Raw genomic sequence first — 19,800 nt, forward strand, 5'->3', positions numbered from 1 at the left:
TGCCGCACCCCCCCATACATTACACCGCCACCCTCTGCTGCATCACACTACACTGCCGCACTACCCCCATACATTACACCGCCACCTTCTACTGCATCACACTACACCCCCACCCTCTGCTGCATCGCACTACACTGCCGCACCCCTCCATACATTATACCCCCACCCTCTGCTGCATCACACTACACTGCCGCACCCCTCCATACATTACACCGCCACCCTCTGCTGCATCACACTACACTGCCGCACCCCGCCATACATTACACCCCCACCCTCTGCTGCATCACACTACACTGGCGCACCCCTCCATACATTACACCGCCATCCTCTGCTGCATCACACTACACTGCCGCACCCCGCCATACATTACACCGCCACCTTCTACTGCATCACACTACACTGCCGCACCCCTCCATACATTACACCGCCACCCTCTGCTGCATCACACTACACTGCCGCACCCCGCCATACATTACACCGCCACCTTCTACTGCATGACACTACACTGCCGCACCCCGCCATACATTACACCGCCACCTTCTACTGCATCACACTACACTGCCGCACCCCGCCATACATTACACCCCCACCCTCTGCTGCATCACACTACACTGCCGCACCCCTCCATACATTACACCGCCACCCTCTGCTGCATCACACTACACTGCCGCACCCCCCCATACATTACACCGCCACCCTCTGCTGCATCACACTACACTGCCGCACTACCCCCATACATTACACCGCCACCTTCTACTGCATCACACTACACCCCCACCCTCTGCTGCATCACACTACACTGCCGCACCCCTCCATACATTACACCGCCACCTTCTACTGCATCACACTACACTGCCGCACCCCTCCATACATTACACCGCCACCCTCTGCTGCATCACACTACACTGCCGCACCCCGCCATACATTACACCGCCACCTTCTACTGCATCACACTACACTGCCGCACACCGCCATACATTACACCCCCACCCTCTGCTGCATCACACTACACTGCCGCACCCCTCCATACATTACACCGCCACCCTCTGCTGCATCACACTACACTGCCGCACCCCGCCATACATTACACCGCCACCTTCTACTGCATCACACTACACTGCCGCACCCCGCCATACATTACACCCCCACCCTCTGCTGCATCACACTACACTGCCGCACCCCTCCATACATTACACCGCCACCCTCTGCTGCATCACACTACACTGCCGCACCCCGCCATACATTACACCGCCACCCTCTGCTGCATCACACTACACTGCCGCACCCCGCCATACATTACACCCCCACCTTCTACTGCATCACACTACACTGCCGCACCCCGCCATACATTACACCGCCACCCCCTGCTGCATCACACTACACTGCCGCACCCCCCCATACATTACACCGCCACCCTCTGCTGCATCACACTACACTGCCGCACCCCCCCATACATTACACCGCCACCCTCTGCTGCATCACACTACACTGCCGCACCCCCCCATACATTACACCGCCACCCTCTGCTGCATCACACTACACTGCCGCACCCCCCCATACATTACACCGCCACCCTCTGCTGCATCACACTACACTGCCGCACCCCCCCATACATTACACCGCCACCCTCTGCTGCATCACACTACACTGCCGCACCCCTCCATACATTACACCGCCACCCTCTGCTGCATCACACTACACTGCCGCACCCCGCCATGCATTACACCCCCACCCTCTGCTGCATCACACTACACTGCCGCACCCCCCCATACATTACACCGCCACCCTCTGCTGCATCACACTACCATGCCGCACCCCCCCATACATTACACCGCCACCCTCTGCTGCATCACACTACACTGCCGCACCCCCCCATACATTACACCGCCACCCTCTTCTGCATCACACTACACTGCCGCACTACCCCCATACATTTCACCGCCACCCTCTGCTGCATCACACTACACTGCCGCACCCCCCTAAACATTTACACCGCCACCTTCTACTGCATCACACTACACCCCCACCCTCTGCTGCATCACACTACACTGCCGCACCCCTCCATTCATTACACCGCCACCCTCTGCTGCATCACACTACACTGTCGCACCCCCCCATACATTACACCGCCACCCTCTGCTGCATCACACTACACTGCCGCACCCCCCCATACATTTACACCGCCACCCTCTGCTGCATCACACTACACTACCGCACCCCCCATACATTACACCGCCACCCTCTGCTGCATCACACTACCATGCCGCACTCCCCATACATTACACCGCCACCCTCTGCTGCATCACACTACACTGCCGCACCCCCCCATACATTACACCGCCACCCTCTGCTGCATCACACTACACTACCGCACCCCCCCATAAATTACACCGCCACCCCCTGCTGCATCCCCCCCATACATTGCACCGCCACCCTCTGCTGCATCACACTACACCCCCACCCTCTGCTGCATCACACTACACTGCCGCACCCCCCCTAAACATTACACTGCCGCACCCCCGCATACATTACACCGCCACCCTCTACTGCATCACGCTACACCCCCACCCTCCGCTGCATCACACTACACTCCCGCACACCCCCCCCCATACTTTACACCGCCCCCCCTGCTACACTACACTGCTGCACACCCCCATACATTACACCGCCACCCTCTGCTGCATCACATTATACTGCCGCACCCCCCCATACATTACACCGCCACCCTCTGCTGCATCACACTACACCCCCACCCTCCGCTGCATCACACTACACTCCCGCACCCCCCCATACTTTACACCGCCCCCCCTGCTACACTACACTGCTGCACACCCCCATACATTACACCGCCACCCTCTGCTGCATCACATTACACTGCCGCACCCCCCCATACATTACACCGCCACCTTCTACTGCATCACACTACACTGCTGCACCCCTCCATACATTACACCGCCACCCTCTGCTGCATCACACTACACTGCCGCACCCCGCCATACATTACACCCCCACCTTCTACTGCATAACACTACACTGCCGCACCCCGCCATACATTACACCGCCACCTTCTACTGCATCACACTACACTGCCGCACCCCGCCATACATTACACCCCCACCCTCTGCTGCATCACACTACACTGCCGCACCCCTCCATACATTACACCGCCACCCTCTGCTGCATCACACTACACTGCCGCACCCCCCCATACATTACACCGTCACCTTCTACTGCATCACACTACACTGCCGCACCCCGCCATACATTACACCCCCACCCTCTGCTGCATCACACTACACTGCCGCACCCCTCCATACATTACACCGCAACCCTCTGCTGCATCACACTACACTGCCGCACCCCGCCATACATTACACCGCCACCCTCTGCTGCATCACACTACACTGCCGCACCCCGCCATACATTACACCCCCACCTTCTACTGCATCACACTACACTGCCGCACCCCGCCATACATTACACCGCCACCCCCTGCTGCATCACACTACACTGCCGCACCCCCCCATACATTACACCGCCACCCTCTGATGGATCACACTACACTGCCGCACCCCCCCATACATTACACCGCCACCCTCTGCTGCATCACACTACACTGCCGCACCCCCCCATACATTACACCGCCACCCTCTGCTGCATCACACTACACTGCCGCACCCCCCCATACATTACACCGCCACCCTCTACTGCATCACACTACACTGCCGCACCCCCCCATACATTACACCGCCACCCTCTGCTGCATCACACTACACTGCCGCACCCCTCCATACATTACACCGCCACCCTCTGCTGCATCACACTACACTGCCGCACCCCGCCATACATTACACCCCCACCCTCTGCTGCATCACACTACACTGCCGCACCCCCCCATACATTACACAGCCACCCTCTGCTGCATCACACTACCATGCCGCACCCCCCCATACATTACACCGCCACCCTCTGCTGCATCACACTACACTGCCGCACCCCCCCATACATTACACCGCCACCCTCTTCTGCATCACACTACACTGCCGCACTACCCCCATACATTACACCGCCACCCTCTGCTGCATCACACTACACTGCCGCACCCCCCCAAACATTTACACCGCCACCTTCTACTGCATCACACTACACCCCCACCCTCTGCTGCATCACACTACACTGCCGCACCCCTCCATTCATTACACCGCCACCCTCTGCTGCATCACACTACACTGCCGCACCCCGCCATACATTACACCGCCACCCTCTGCTGCATCACACTACACTGTCGCACCCCCCCCATACATTACACCGCCACCCTCTGCTGCATCACACTACACTGCCGCACCCCCCCATACATTTACACCGCCACCCTCTGCTGCATCACACTACACTACCGCACCCCCCCATACATTACACCGCCACCCTCTGCTGCATCACACTACCATGCCGCACCCCCCATACATTACACCGCCACCCTCTGCTGCATCACACTACACTGCCGCACCCCCCATACATTACACCGCCACCCTCTGCTGCATCACACTACACTACCGCATCCCCCCAAAAATTACACCGCCACCCCCTGCTGCATCCCCCCCATACATTGCACCGCCACCCTCTGCTGCATCACACTACACCCCCACCCTCTGCTGCATCACACTACACTGCCGCACCCCCCCTAAACATTACACTGCCGCACCCCGCATACATTACACCGCCACCCTCTGCTGCATCACATTACACTGCCGCACTCCCCCTAAACATTACACTGCCGCACCCCCGCATACATTACACCGCCACCCTCTACTGCATCACACTACACCCCCACCCTCCGCTGCATCACACTACACTCCCGCCCCCCCCCCCCATACTTTACACCGCCCCCCCTGCTACACTACACTGCTGCACACCCCCATACATTACACCGCCACCCTCTGCTGCATCACATTACACTGCCGCACCCCCCCATACATTACACCGCCACCCTCTGCTGCATCACACTACACTGCCGCCCCCCCCCCCATACATTACACTACCACCCCCTGCTGCATCACACTACACTGCCGCACCCCCCCATACATTACACCGCCACCCTCTGCTGCATCACACTATACCCACACCCTCCGCTGCATCACACTACACTGCCGCACCCCCCCCCCATACATTACACTACCACCCTCTGCTGCATCACACTACACCCCCACCCTCTGCTGCATCACACTACAGTGCAGCACCCCCCCCCCCATACATTACACCGCAACCCCCTGCTGCATCACACTACACTGCCGCACCCATCCATACATTTCACCGCCACCCTCTGCTGCATCACACTACACCCCCACCTTCCGCTGCATCACACTTCACTGCCGCCCCCCCCCATACATTACACTGCCACCCGCTGCTGCATCACATTACACTAACGCCCCCCCCTTACATTACACCGCCACCCTTTGCTGCATCACACTACACTGCCGCACCCCCCCCATACATTACACCGCCACCCTCTGCTGCATCACACTACACTGCGCACCCCCCCCCCCCATACATTACACCGCCACCCCCTGCTGCATCACATTAGACTGCCGCACCCCCCCTCATACATTACACTGCCACCCTCTGCTGCATCACATTACACTGCCGCACCCCCCCATACATTACACCCCCACCCTCTGCTGCATCACACTACACTGCCGCACCCCCCATACATTACACCGCCACCCTCTGCTGCATCACACTACACTGCCGCACCCCCCCATACATTACACCGCCACCCCCTGCTGCATCACACTACACTAACGCCCCCCCCCCCCCCTACATTACACCGCCACCCTCTGCTGCATCACACTATACTAACGCCCCCCCCCCCCCCCCCCCCATACATCACACCGCCCCCCCTGCTGCACTACACCCTCCCCCACTGCCCGGACACATCACACTACAGTGCCGCACCCCCCCCCCCCCCCCCCCTTCCCATACATTACACCGCCACCACCTGCTGCATCACACTACACTGCCGCACCCCCCCATACATTACACCGCCTTCCTCTGCTGCATCACACTACACCCCCACCCTCTGCTGCATCACACTACACTACCGCACCCCCCCATACATTACACCGCCACCCTCTGCTGCATCACACTACACCCCCACCCTCCGCTGCATCACACTACACTGCCGCACCCCCCCCCCCCATACATTACACCGCCACCAACTGCTGCATCACACTACACTGCCGCAACCCCCCCATACATTACACCGCCACCCTCTGCTGCATCACACTACACCCCCACCCTTCGCTGTATCACACTACACTGCGCACCCCCCCCATACATTACACCGCCACCCCCTGCTGCATCACACTACACTGCCGCACCCCCCCATACATTACACCGCTACCCCTGCTGCATCACACTACACTGCCACCCCCCCCCATACATTACACTACAACCCTCTGCTGCATCACACTACACTGCCGCACCCCCCCCATACATTACACCGCCACCCCCTGCTGCTACATCATTACGCTCCAACTCCGTCCACAACCAATTGCATTACACTCCACCTCATCACATGACACTACATCACCCCCCCAATATTTTACACTCCCTGCCATCCCACTCACTTCATCCCCCTCTCACTACATTATACTACACCACCGTGACCCCTCAACACATTACATCACTCCACCATCACTGCATTACACTACACCAGTACTAACCTCAAACACAGCTGTCACTACACCTCCATCCTGTCTCTACTATTCCTGTACTGACCCCACACACAGCTCTGTCACTACACCTCCATCCTGTCTTGTATCTCTCTACTATTCCTGTACTGACCATACACACACAGCTCTGTCACTACACCTCCATCCTGTCCTGTATCTCTCTACTATTCCTGTACTAAGCCAACACACAGCTGTCACTACACCTCCATCCTGTCCTGTATCTCTCTACTATTCCTGTACTGACCTCACACACACAGCTATCACTACACCTCCGTCCTGTCCTGTATCTCTCTACTATTCCTGTACTGACCCCTCACACACACAGCTCTGTCAAGACACCTCCATCCTGTCCTGTATATCTCTACTATTCCTGTACTGACCCCACACACACAGCCCTGTCACTACACCTCCATCCTGTCCTATATCTCTCTACTATTCCTGTACTGACCCCACACACACAGCTCTGTTACTACACCTCCATCCTGTCCCCTCACACACAGCTCTGTCCCTACACCTCCATCCTGTCCTGTATCTCTCTACTATTCCTGTACTGACCCCTCACACACACAGCTCTGTCACGACACCTCCATCCTGTCCTGTATATCTCTACTATTCCTGTACTGACCCCACACACACAGCCCTGTCACTACACCTCCATCCTGTCCTGTATCTCTCTACTATTCCAGTACTGGCACCACACACACAGCTCTGTCACTACACCTCCATCCTGTCCTATATCTCTCTACTATTCATGTACTGACCCCTCTCACACACACACAGCTGTCACTACACCTCCATCCTGTCCTGTATCTCTCTGCTATTCCTGTACTGACCCCACACACACACAGCTCTGTCATTACACCTCCATCTTGTCCTGTATCTCTCTACTATTCCTGTACTGACCTCACATACACACACAGCTCTGTCACTACACCTCCATCCTGTCCTGTATCTCTCTACTATTCCTGTACTGACCTCACACACACAGCTCTGTCACTACACCTCCATCCTGTCCTGTATATCTCTACTATTCCTGTACTGACCTCACACTCACAGCTCTGTCACGACACCTCCATCCTGTCCTGTATATCTCTACTATTCCTGTACTGGCCCCACACACACAGCTCTGTCACTACACCTCCATCCTGTCCTATATCTCTCTACTATTCCTGTACTGACCCCTCACACACACAGCTCTGTCACGACACCTCCATCCTGTCCTGTATCTCTCTACTATTCCTGTACTGACCCCACACACACACACACAGCTCTGTCACTACATCTCCATCCTGTCCTGTATCTCTCTACTATTCCTGTACTGACCACACACACACAGCTCTGTCACTACACCTCCATCCTGTCCTGTATCTCTCTACTATTCCTGTACTGTCCTCATACACACACACAGCTCTGTCACTACACCTCCATCCTGTCCTGACCACACACACACAGCTCTGTCATTACACCTCCATCTTGTCCTGTATCTCTCTACTATTCCTGTACTGAACTCACACACAGCTCCGTCACTACACCTCCATCCTGTCCTGTATCTCTCCACTATTCCTGTACTGACCTCACACACACAGCTCTGTCACTACACCTCCATCCTGTCCTTCATCTCTCTACTATTCCTGTACTGACCCCACACACACAGCTCTGTCACTACACCTTCATCCTGTCCCCTCACACACAGCTCTGTCCCTACACCTCCATCCTGTCCTGTATCTCTCTACTATTCCAGTACTGACCCCACATACACAGCTCTGTCACTACACCTCCATCCTGTCCTGTATCTCATTACTATCCCTGTACTGACCCCACACACACACAGCTCTGTCACTACACCTCCATCCTGTCCTGTATCTCACTACTATTCCTGTACTGACCCCACACACACACAGCTCTGACACTACACCTCCATCCTGTCCTGTATCTCTCTACTATTCCTGTACTGACCCGACCCGCAGCTCTGTCACTACACCTCCATCCTGTCCTGTATCTCTCTACTATTCCTGTACTGGCCACACACACACAGCTCTGTCACTACACCTCCATCCTGTCCTGTATCTCTCTACTATTCCTGTACTGACCCCACACACACAGCTCTGTCACTACACCTCCATCCTGTCCCCTCACACACAGCTCTGTCCCTACACCTCCATCCTGTCCTGTATCTCTCTACTATTCCTGTACTGACCCCACATACACAGCTCTGTCACTACACCTCCATCCTGTCCTGTATCTCATTACTATTCCTGTACTGACCCCACACACACACAGCTCTGTCACTACACCTCCATCCTGTCCTGTATCTCACTACTATTCCTGTACTGACCCCACACACACACACAGCTCTGACACTACACCTCCATCCTGTCCTGTATCTCTCTACTATTCCTGTACTGACCCGACCCGCAGCTCTGTCACTACACCTCCATCCTGTCCTGTATCTCTCTACTATTCCTGTACTGGCCACACACACACAGCTCTGTCACTACACCTCCATCCTGTCCTGTATCTCTCTACTATTCCTGTACTGACCTCACACACACAGCTCTGTCACTACGCTTCCATCCTGTCCTGTATCTCTCTACTATTCCTGTACTGACCCCACCCGCAGCTGTTACTACACCTCCATCCTGTCCTGTATCTTACTACTATTCCTGTACTGACCCCTCACACACACACAGCTCTGTCACTACACCTCCATCCTGTCCTGTATCTCTCTACTATTCCTGTACTGACCCCACACACACAGCTCTGTCACTACACCTCCATCCTGTCCTGTATCTTTCTACTATTCCTGTACTGACCTCACACACACAGCTCTGTTACTACACCTCCATCCTGTCCTGTATCTCTCTACTATTCCTGTACTGACCACTCCCACACACACAGCTCTGTCACTACACCTCCATCCTGTCCTGTATCTCTCTACTATTCCTGTACTGACCCCACACACACACAGCTCTGACACTACACCTCCATCCTGTCCTGTATCTCTCTACTATTCCTGTACTGACCCCACCCGCAGCTCTGTTACTACACCTCCATCCTGTCCTGTATCTCTCTACTATTCCTGTACTGACCCCTCACACACACAGCTCTGTCACTACACCTCCATCCTGTCTCTACTATTCCTGTACTGACCTCACACACACAGCTCTGTCACTACACCTCCATCCTGTCCTGTATCTCTCTACTATTCCTGTACTGACCTCACACACAGCTGTCACTACACCTCCATTCTGTCCTGTATCTCTCCACTATTCCTTTACTGACCTCACACACACAGCTCTGTCACTACACCTCCATCCTGTCCTTCATCTCTCTTCTATTCCTGTACTGACCTCACACACACAGCTATCACTACACCTCCGTCCTGTATCTCTCTACTATTCCTGTTCTGACCCCACACACACAGCTCTGTTACTACACCTCCATCCTGTCCCCTCACACACAGCTCTGTCCCTACACCTCCATCCTGTCCTGTATCTCTCTACTATTCCTGTACTGACCCCTCACACACACAGCTCTGTCACTACACCTCCATCCTGTCCTGTATCTCACTACTATTCCTGTACTGACCCCACACACACACACAGCTCTGACACTACACCTCCATCCTGTCCTGTATCTTTCTACTATTCCTGTACTGACCCCTCACACACACAGCTCTGTCACTACACCTCCATCCTGTCCTGTATATCTCTACTATTCCTGTACTGGCCCCACACACACAGCTCCGTCACTACACCTCCATCCTGTCCTATATCTCTCTACTATTCCTGTACTGACCCCACCCGCAGCTCTGTTACTACACCTCCATCCTGTCCTGTATCTCTCTACTATTCCTGTACTGACCCCTCACACACACAGCTCTGTCACTACACCTCCATCCTGTCCTGTATATCTCTACTATTCCTGTACTGACCTCACACACACAGCTCTGTTACTACACCTCCATCCTGTCCTGTATCTCTCTACTATTCCTGTACTGACCCCTCACACACACAGCTCTGTCACTACACCTCCATCCTGTCCTATATCTCTCTACTATTCCTGTACTGACCCCTCACACACACAGCTCTGTCACGACACATCCATCCTGTCCTGTATATCTCTACTATTCCTGTACTGACCTCACACACACAGCTCTGTCACGACACCTCCATCCTGTCCTGTATCTCTCTACTATTCCTGTACTGACCACACACACACACACAGCTCTGTCACTACACCTCCATCCTGTCCTGTATCTCTCTACTATTCCTGTACTGACCACACACACACAGCTCTGTCACTACACCTCCATCCTGTCCTGTATCTCTCTACTATTCCTGTACTGTCCTCATACACACACACACAGCTCTCTCACTACACCTCCATCTTGTCCTGTATCTCTCTACTATTCCTGTACTGAACTCACACACAGCTCCGTCACTACACCTCCATCCTGTCCTGTATCTCTCCACTATTCCTGTACTGACCTCACACACACAGCTCTGTCACTACACCTCCATCCTGTCCTTCATCTCTCTACTATTCCTGTACTGACCTCACACACAGCTATCCCTACACCTCCGTCCTGTATCTCTCTACTATTCCTGTACTGACCCCACACACACAGCTCTGTCACTACACCTCCATCCTGTCCCCTCACACACAGCTCTGTCCCTACACCTCCATCCTGTCCTGTATCTCTCTACTATTCCTGTACTGACCCCACACACAGCTCTGTCACTACACATCCATCCTATCCTGTATCTCTCTACTATTCCTGTACTGACCTTACACACACAGCTCTGTCACTACACCTCTATCCTGTCCTGTATATCTCTACTATTCCTGTACTCTCCTCACACACACAGCTCTGTCACTACACCACCATCCTGTCCTGTATCTCTCTACTATTCCTGTACTGACCCCACACACACACACAGCTCTGTCACTACACCTCCATCCTGTCCTGTATCTCTCTACTATTCCTGTACTGACCACATACACACAGCTGTCTCTACACCTCCATCTTGTCCTGTATCTCTCTACTATTCCTGTACTGACCCCACACACACAGCTCTGTCACTACACCTCCATCCTGTCCTGTATCTCTCTACTATTCCTGTACTGACCTCACACACACAGCTCTGTCACTACGCTTCCATCCTGTCCTGTATCTCTCTACTATTCCTGTACTGACCCCACCCGCGGCTCTGTTACTACACCTCCATCCTGTCCTGTATCTTACTACTATTCCTGTACTGACCCCTCACACACACACAGCTCTGTCACTACACCTCCATCCTGTCCTGTATCTCTCTACTATTCCTGTACTGACCCCACACACACAGCTCTGTCATTACACCTCCATCCTGTCCTGTATCTCTCTACTATTCCTGTACTGACCTCACACACACAGCTCTGTCACTACACCTCCATCCTGTCCTGTATCTCTCTACTATTCCTGTACTGACCCCACATACACAGCTCTGTCACTTCACCTCCATCCTGTCCTGTATCTCTCTACTATTCCTGTACTGACCCCACACACACACACAGCTCTGTCACTACACCTCCATCCTGTCCTGTATCTCTCTACTATTCCTGTACTGACCACACACACACAGCTCTGTCACTACACCTCCATCCTGTCCTGTATCTCTCTACTATTCCTGTACTGACCCCACACACACAGCTCTGTCACTACACCTCCATCCTGTCCTGTATCTCTCTACTATTCCTGTACTGACCCCACACACAGCTCTGTCACTACACCTCCATCCTATCCTGTATCTCTCTACTATTCCTGTACTGACCTTACACACACAGCTCTGTCACTACACCTCCATCCTGTCCTGTATCTCTCTACTATTCCCGTACTGACCCCACCCGCGGCTCTGTTACTACACCTCCATCCTGTCCTGTCTCTCTCTACTATTCCTGTACTGACCTCACACACACAGCTCTGTCACTACACCTCCATCCTGTCCTGTATCTCTCTACTATTCCTGTACTGACCCCACCCGCGGCTCTGTTACTACACCTCCATCCTGTCCTGTCTCTCTCTACTATTCCTGTACTGACCTCACACACACAGCTCTGTCACTACACCTCCATCCTGTCCTGTATCTCTCTACTATTCCTGTACTGACCCCACACACACAGCTCTGTCACTACACCTCCATCCTGTCCTGTATCTCTCTACTATTCCTGTACTGACCCCACACACACACACAGCTCTGTCACTACACCTCCATCCTGTCCTGTATCTCTCTACTATTCCTGTACTGACCCCACACACACAGCTCTGTCACTACACCTCCATCCTGTCCTGTATCTCTCTACTATTCCTGTACTGACCTCACACACACACACACACACATAGCTGTCACTACACCTCCATCCTGTATCTCTCTACTATTCCTGTACTGACCACATACACACAGCTGTCTCTACACCTCCATCCTGTCCTGTATCTCTCTACTATTCCTGTACTGACCCCACACACACAGCTCTGTCACTACACCTCCATTCTGTCCTGTATCTCTCTACTATTCCTGTACTGACCTCACACACACAGCTCTGTCACTACGCTTCCATCCTGTCCTGTATCTCTCTACTATTCCTGTACTGACCCCACCCGCGGCTCTGTTACTACACCTCCATCCTGTCCTGTATCTTACTACTATTCCTGTACTGACCCCTCACACACACACAGCTCTGTCACTACACCTCCATCCTGTCCTGTATCTCTCTACTATTCCTGTACTGACCCCACACACACAGCTCTGTCATTACACCTCCATCCTGTCCTGTATCTCTCTACTATTCCTGTACTGACCTCACACACACAGCTGTCACTACACCTCATCCTGTCCTGTATCTCTCTACTATTCCTGTACTGACCCCACACACACAGCTCTGTCACTACACCTCCATCCTGTCCTGTATCTCTCTACTATTCCTGTACTGACCCCACACACACACACAGCTCTGTCACTACACCTCCATCCTGTCCTGTATCTCTCTACTATTCCTGTACTGACCTCACACACACAGCTCTGTCACTACGCCTCCATCCTGTCCTGTATCTCTCTACTATTCCTGTACTGACCCCACCCGCAGCTCTGTTACTACACCTCCATCCTGTCCTGTATCTTACTACTATTCCTGTACTGACCTCACACACACACAGCTCTGTCACTACACCTCCATCCTGTCCTGTATCTCTCTACTATTCCTGTACTGACCTCACACACACAGCTCTGTCACTACACCTCCATCCTGTCCTGTATCTCTCTACTATTCCTGTACTGACCTCACACACACAGCTCTGTCACTACACCTCCATCCTGTCCTGTATATCTCTACTATTCCTGTACTCTCCTCACACACACAGCTCTGTCACTACACCACCATCCTGTCCTGTATCTCTCTACTATTCCTGTACTGACCCCACACACACACAGCTCTGTCACTACACCTCCATCCTGTCCCCTCACACACAGCTCTGTCCCTACACCTCCATCCTGTCCTGTATCTCTCTACTATTCCTGTACTGACCCCACACACACACAGCTCTGTCACTAAACCTCCATCCTGTCCTGTATCTCTCTACTATTCCTGTACTGACCTCACACACACAGCTGTCACTACACCTCATCCTGTCCTGTATCTCTCTACTATTCCTGTACTGACCCCTCACACACACACAGCTCTGTCACTACACCTCCATCCTGTCCTGTATCTCATTACTATTCCTGTACTGACCTCACACACACAGCTCTGTCACTACACCTCCATCCTGTCTCTACTATTCCTGTACTGACCTCACACACACAGCTCTGTCACTACACCTCCATCCTGTCCTGTATCTCTCTACTATTCCTGTACTGACCTCACACACAGCTCTGTCACTACACCTCCATCCTGTCCTGTATCTCTCTACTATTCCTGTACTGACCCCACCCGCAGCTCTGTCACTACACCTCCATCCTGTCCTGTATCTCTCTACTATTCCTGTACTGACCCCACCCGCAGCTCTGTCACTACACCTCCATCCTGTCCTATATCTCTCTACTATTCATGTACTGACCCCACACACAGCTCTGTCACTACACCTCCATCCTGTCCTGTATCTCTCTACTATTCCTGTACTGACCCCACACACAGCTCTGTCACTACACCTCCATCCTGTCCTGTATCTCTCTACTATTCCTGTACTGACCCCACACACAGCTCTGTCACTACACCTCCATCCTGTCCTGTAGCTCTCTACTATTCCTGTACTGACATCACACACAGTCAGTCACTACACCTCCATTCTGTCCTGTATCTCTCCACTATTCCTGTACTGACCTCACACACACAGCTCTGTCACTACACCTCCATCCTGTCCATCTCTCTACTATTCCTGTACTGACCTCACACACACAGCTATCACTACACCTCCGTCCTGTATCTCTCTACTATTCCTGTACTGACCCCACACACACAGCTCTGTTACTACACCTCCATCCTGTCCCCTCACACACAGCTCTGTCACTACACCTCCATCCTGTCCTGTATCTCTCTACTATTCCCTCACACACACAGTTCTGTCACTACACCTCCATCCTGTCCAATATCTCACTACTATTCCTGTACTGACCCCACACACACAGCCCTGTGACTACACCTCCATCCTGTCCTATATCTCTCTACTATTCCTGTACTGACCCCACCCTCAGCTCTGTTACTACACCTCCATCCTGTCCTGTATCTCTCTACTATTCCTGTACTGACCCCACACACACAGCTCTGTCACTACACCTCCATCCTGTCCTGTATCTCTCTACTATTCCTGTACTGACCCCTCACACACACACAGCTCTGTCACTACACCTCCATCCTGTCCTGTATATCTCTACTATTCCTGTACTGGCCCCACACACACACACAGCTCTGTCACTACGCCTCCATCCTGTCCTGTATCTCTCTACTATTCCTGTACTGACCTCACACACACAGCTCTGTCGCTACACCTCCATCCTGTCCTATATCTCTCTACTATTCCTGTACTGACCTCACACACACAGCTATCACTACACCTCCATTCTGTCCTATATCTCTCTACTATTCCTGTACTGACCCCTCACACACAGCTCTGTCACTACACCTCCATCCTGTCCTGTATCTTACTACTATTCCTGTACTGACCCCTCACACACACACAGCTCTGTCACTACACCTCCATCCTGTCCTGTATCTCTCTACTATTCCTGTACTGACCCCACACACACAGCTCTGTCACTACACCTCCATCCTGTCCTGTATCTCTCTACTATTCCTGTACTGACCTCACACACACAGCTGTCACTACACCTCATCCTGTCCTGTATCTCTCTACTATTCCTGTACTGACCCCTCACACACACACAGCTCTGTCACTACACCTCCATCCTGTCCTGTATCTCTCTACTATTCCTGTACTGACCTCACACACAGCTGTCACTACACCTCCATCCTGTCCTGTATCTCTCTACTATTCCTGTACTGACCTCCCACACACAGTTCTGTCACTACGCCTCTATCCTGTCCTGTATCTCTCTACTATTCCTGTACTGACCCCACCCGCAGCTCTGTCACTACACCTCCATCCTGTCCTGTATCTCTCTACTATTCCTGTACTGACCCCACCCGCAGCTCTGTCACTACACCTCCATCCTGTCCTGTATATCTCTACTATTCCTGTACTGACCCCACACACACACAGCTCTGTCACTACACCTCCATCTTGTCCTGTAGCTCTCTACTATTCCTGTACTGACCTCACACACAGCTCTGTCACTACACCTCCATTCTGTCCTGTATCTCTCCACTATTCCTGTACTGACCTCACACACACAGCTCTGTCACTACACCTCCATCCTGTCCTTCATCTCTCTACTATTCCTGTACTGACCTCACACACACAGCTATCACTACACCTCCGTCCTGTATCTCTCTACTATTCCTGTACTGACCCCACACACACAGCTCTGTTACTACACCTCCATCCTGTCCCCTCACACACAGCTCTGTCCCTACACCTCCATCCTGTCCTGTATCTCTACTATTCCTGTACTGACCCCACACACACAGCTCTGTTACTACACCTCCATCCTGTCCCCTCACACACAGCTCTGTCACTACACCTCCATCCTGTCCTGTATCTCACTACTATTCCTGTACTGACCCCACACACACACAGCTCTGACACTACACCTCCATCCTGACCTGTATCTCTCTACTATTCCTGTACTGACCCCTCACACACACAGCTCTGTCACTACACCTCCATCCTGTGCTGTATATCTCTACTATTCCTGTACTGGCCCCACACACACAGCTCTGTCACTACACCTCCATCCTGTCCTATATCTCTCTACTATTCCTGTACTGACCCCACCCGCAGCTCTGTTACTACACCTCCATCCTGTCCTGTATCTCTCTACTATTCCTGTACTGACCCCTCACACACACAGCTCTGTCACTACACCTCCATCCTGTCCTGTATATCTCTACTATTCCTGTACTGACCTCACACTCACAGCTCTGTCACGACACCTCCATCCTGTCCTGTATATCTCTACTATTCCTGTACTGGCCCCACACACACAGCTCTGTCACTACACCTCCATCCTGTCCTGTATCTCTCTACTATTCCTGTACTGACCCCACACACACACACACAGCTCTGTCACTACATCTCCATCCTGTCCTGTATCTCTCTACTATTCCTGTACTGACCACACACACACAGCTCTGTCACTACACCTCCATCCTGTCCTGTATCTCTCTACTATTCCTGTACTGTCCTCATACACACACACAGCTCTGTCACTACACCTCCATCCTGTCCTGACCCCACACACACAGCTCTGTCATTACACCTCCATCTTGTCCTGTATCTCTCTACTATTCCTGTACTGAACTCACACACAGCTCCGTCACTACACCTCCATCCTGTCCTGTATCTCTCCACTATTCCTGTACTGACCTCACACACACAGCTCTGTCACTACACCTCCATCCTGTCCTTCATCTCTCTACTATTCCTGTACTGACCCCACACACACAGCTCTGTCACTACACCTTCATCCTGTCCCCTCACACACAGCTCTGTCCCTACACCTCCATCCTGTCCTGTATCTCTCTACTATTCCAGTACTGACCCCACATACACAGCTCTGTCACTACACCTCCATCCTGTCCTGTATCTCATTACTATCCCTGTACTGACCCCACACACACACAGCTCTGTCACTACACCTCCATCCTGTCCTGTATCTCACTACTATTCCTGTACTGACCCCACACACACACAGCTCTGACACTACACCTCCATCCTGTCCTGTATCTCTCTACTATTCCTGTACTGACCCGACCCGCAGCTCTGTCACTACACCTCCATCCTGTCCTGTATCTCTCTACTATTCCTGTACTGGCCACACACACACAGCTCTGTCACTACACCTCCATCCTGTCCTGTATCTCTCTACTATTCCTGTACTGACCCCACACACACAGCTCTGTCACTACACCTCCATCCTGTCCCCTCACACACAGCTCTGTCCCTACACCTCCATCCTGTCCTGTATCTCTCTACTATTCCTGTACTGACCCCACATACACAGCTCTGTCACTACACCTCCATCCTGTCCTGTATCTCATTACTATTCCTGTACTGACCCCACACACACACAGCTCTGTCACTACACCTCCATCCTGTCCTGTATCTCACTACTATTCCTGTACTGACCCCACACACACACACAGCTCTGACACTACACCTCCATCCTGTCCTGTATCTCTCTACTATTCCTGTACTGACCCGACCCGCAGCTCTGTCACTACACCTCCATCCTGTCCTGTATCTCTCTACTATTCCTGTACTGGCCACACACACACAGCTCTGTCACTACACCTCCATCCTGTCCTGTATCTCTCTACTATTCCTGTACTGACCTCACACACACAGCTCTGTCACTACGCTTCCATCCTGTCCTGTATCTCTCTACTATTCCTGTACTGACCCCACCCGCAGCTGTTACTACACCTCCATCCTGTCCTGTATCTTACTACTATTCCTGTACTGACCCCTCACACACACACAGCTCTGTCACTACACCTCCATCCTGTCCTGTATCTCTCTACTATTCCTGTACTGACCCCACACACACAGCTCTGTCACTACACCTCCATCCTGTCCTGTATCTTTCTACTATTCCTGTACTGACCTCACACACACAGCTCTGTTACTACACCTCCATCCTGTCCTGTATCTCTCTACTATTCCTGTACTGACCACTCCCACACACACAGCTCTGTCACTACACCTCCATCCTGTCCTGTATCTCTCTACTATTCCTGTACTGACCCCACACACACACAGCTCTGACACTACACCTCCATCCTGTCCTGTATCTCTCTACTATTCCTGTACTGACCCCACCCGCAGCTCTGTTACTACACCTCCATCCTGTCCTGTATCTCTCTACTATTCCTGTACTGACCCCTCACACACACAGCTCTGTCACTACACCTCCATCCTGTCTCTACTATTCCTGTACTGACCTCACACACACAGCTCTGTCACTACACCTCCATCCTGTCCTGTATCTCTCTACTATTCCTGTACTGACCTCACACACAGCTGTCACTACACCTCCATTCTGTCCTGTATCTCTCCACTATTCCTTTACTGACCTCACACACACAGCTCTGTCACTACACCTCCATCCTGTCCTTCATCTCTCTTCTATTCCTGTACTGACCTCACACACACAGCTATCACTACACCTCCGTCCTGTCCTTCATCTCTCTACTATTCCTGTTCTGACCCCACACACACAGCTCTGTTACTACACCTCCATCCTGTCCCCTCACACACAGCTCTGTCCCTACACCTCCATCCTGTCCTGTATCTCTCTACTATTCCTGTACTGACCCCTCACACACACAGCTCTGTCACTACACCTCCATCCTGTCCTGTATCTCACTACTATTCCTGTACTGACCCCACACACACACACAGCTCTGACACTACACC

The 19,800-nt window shown here is 52.7% G+C and overlaps 1 protein-coding gene across 1 annotated transcript in view; it reads right to left on the bottom strand.

Annotated features, from left to right (window-relative positions):
• GABARAP (GABA type A receptor-associated protein) overlaps positions 1–19,800 on the bottom strand; it is a 36,992-nt gene that overhangs the window by 9,621 nt on the left and 7,571 nt on the right. The window lies entirely within an intron of this gene.

Source organism: Pseudophryne corroboree, chromosome 6, assembly GCF_028390025.1.
Source record: "Pseudophryne corroboree isolate aPseCor3 chromosome 6, aPseCor3.hap2, whole genome shotgun sequence".
NCBI classification, from domain to species: domain Eukaryota; kingdom Metazoa; phylum Chordata; class Amphibia; order Anura; family Myobatrachidae; genus Pseudophryne; species Pseudophryne corroboree.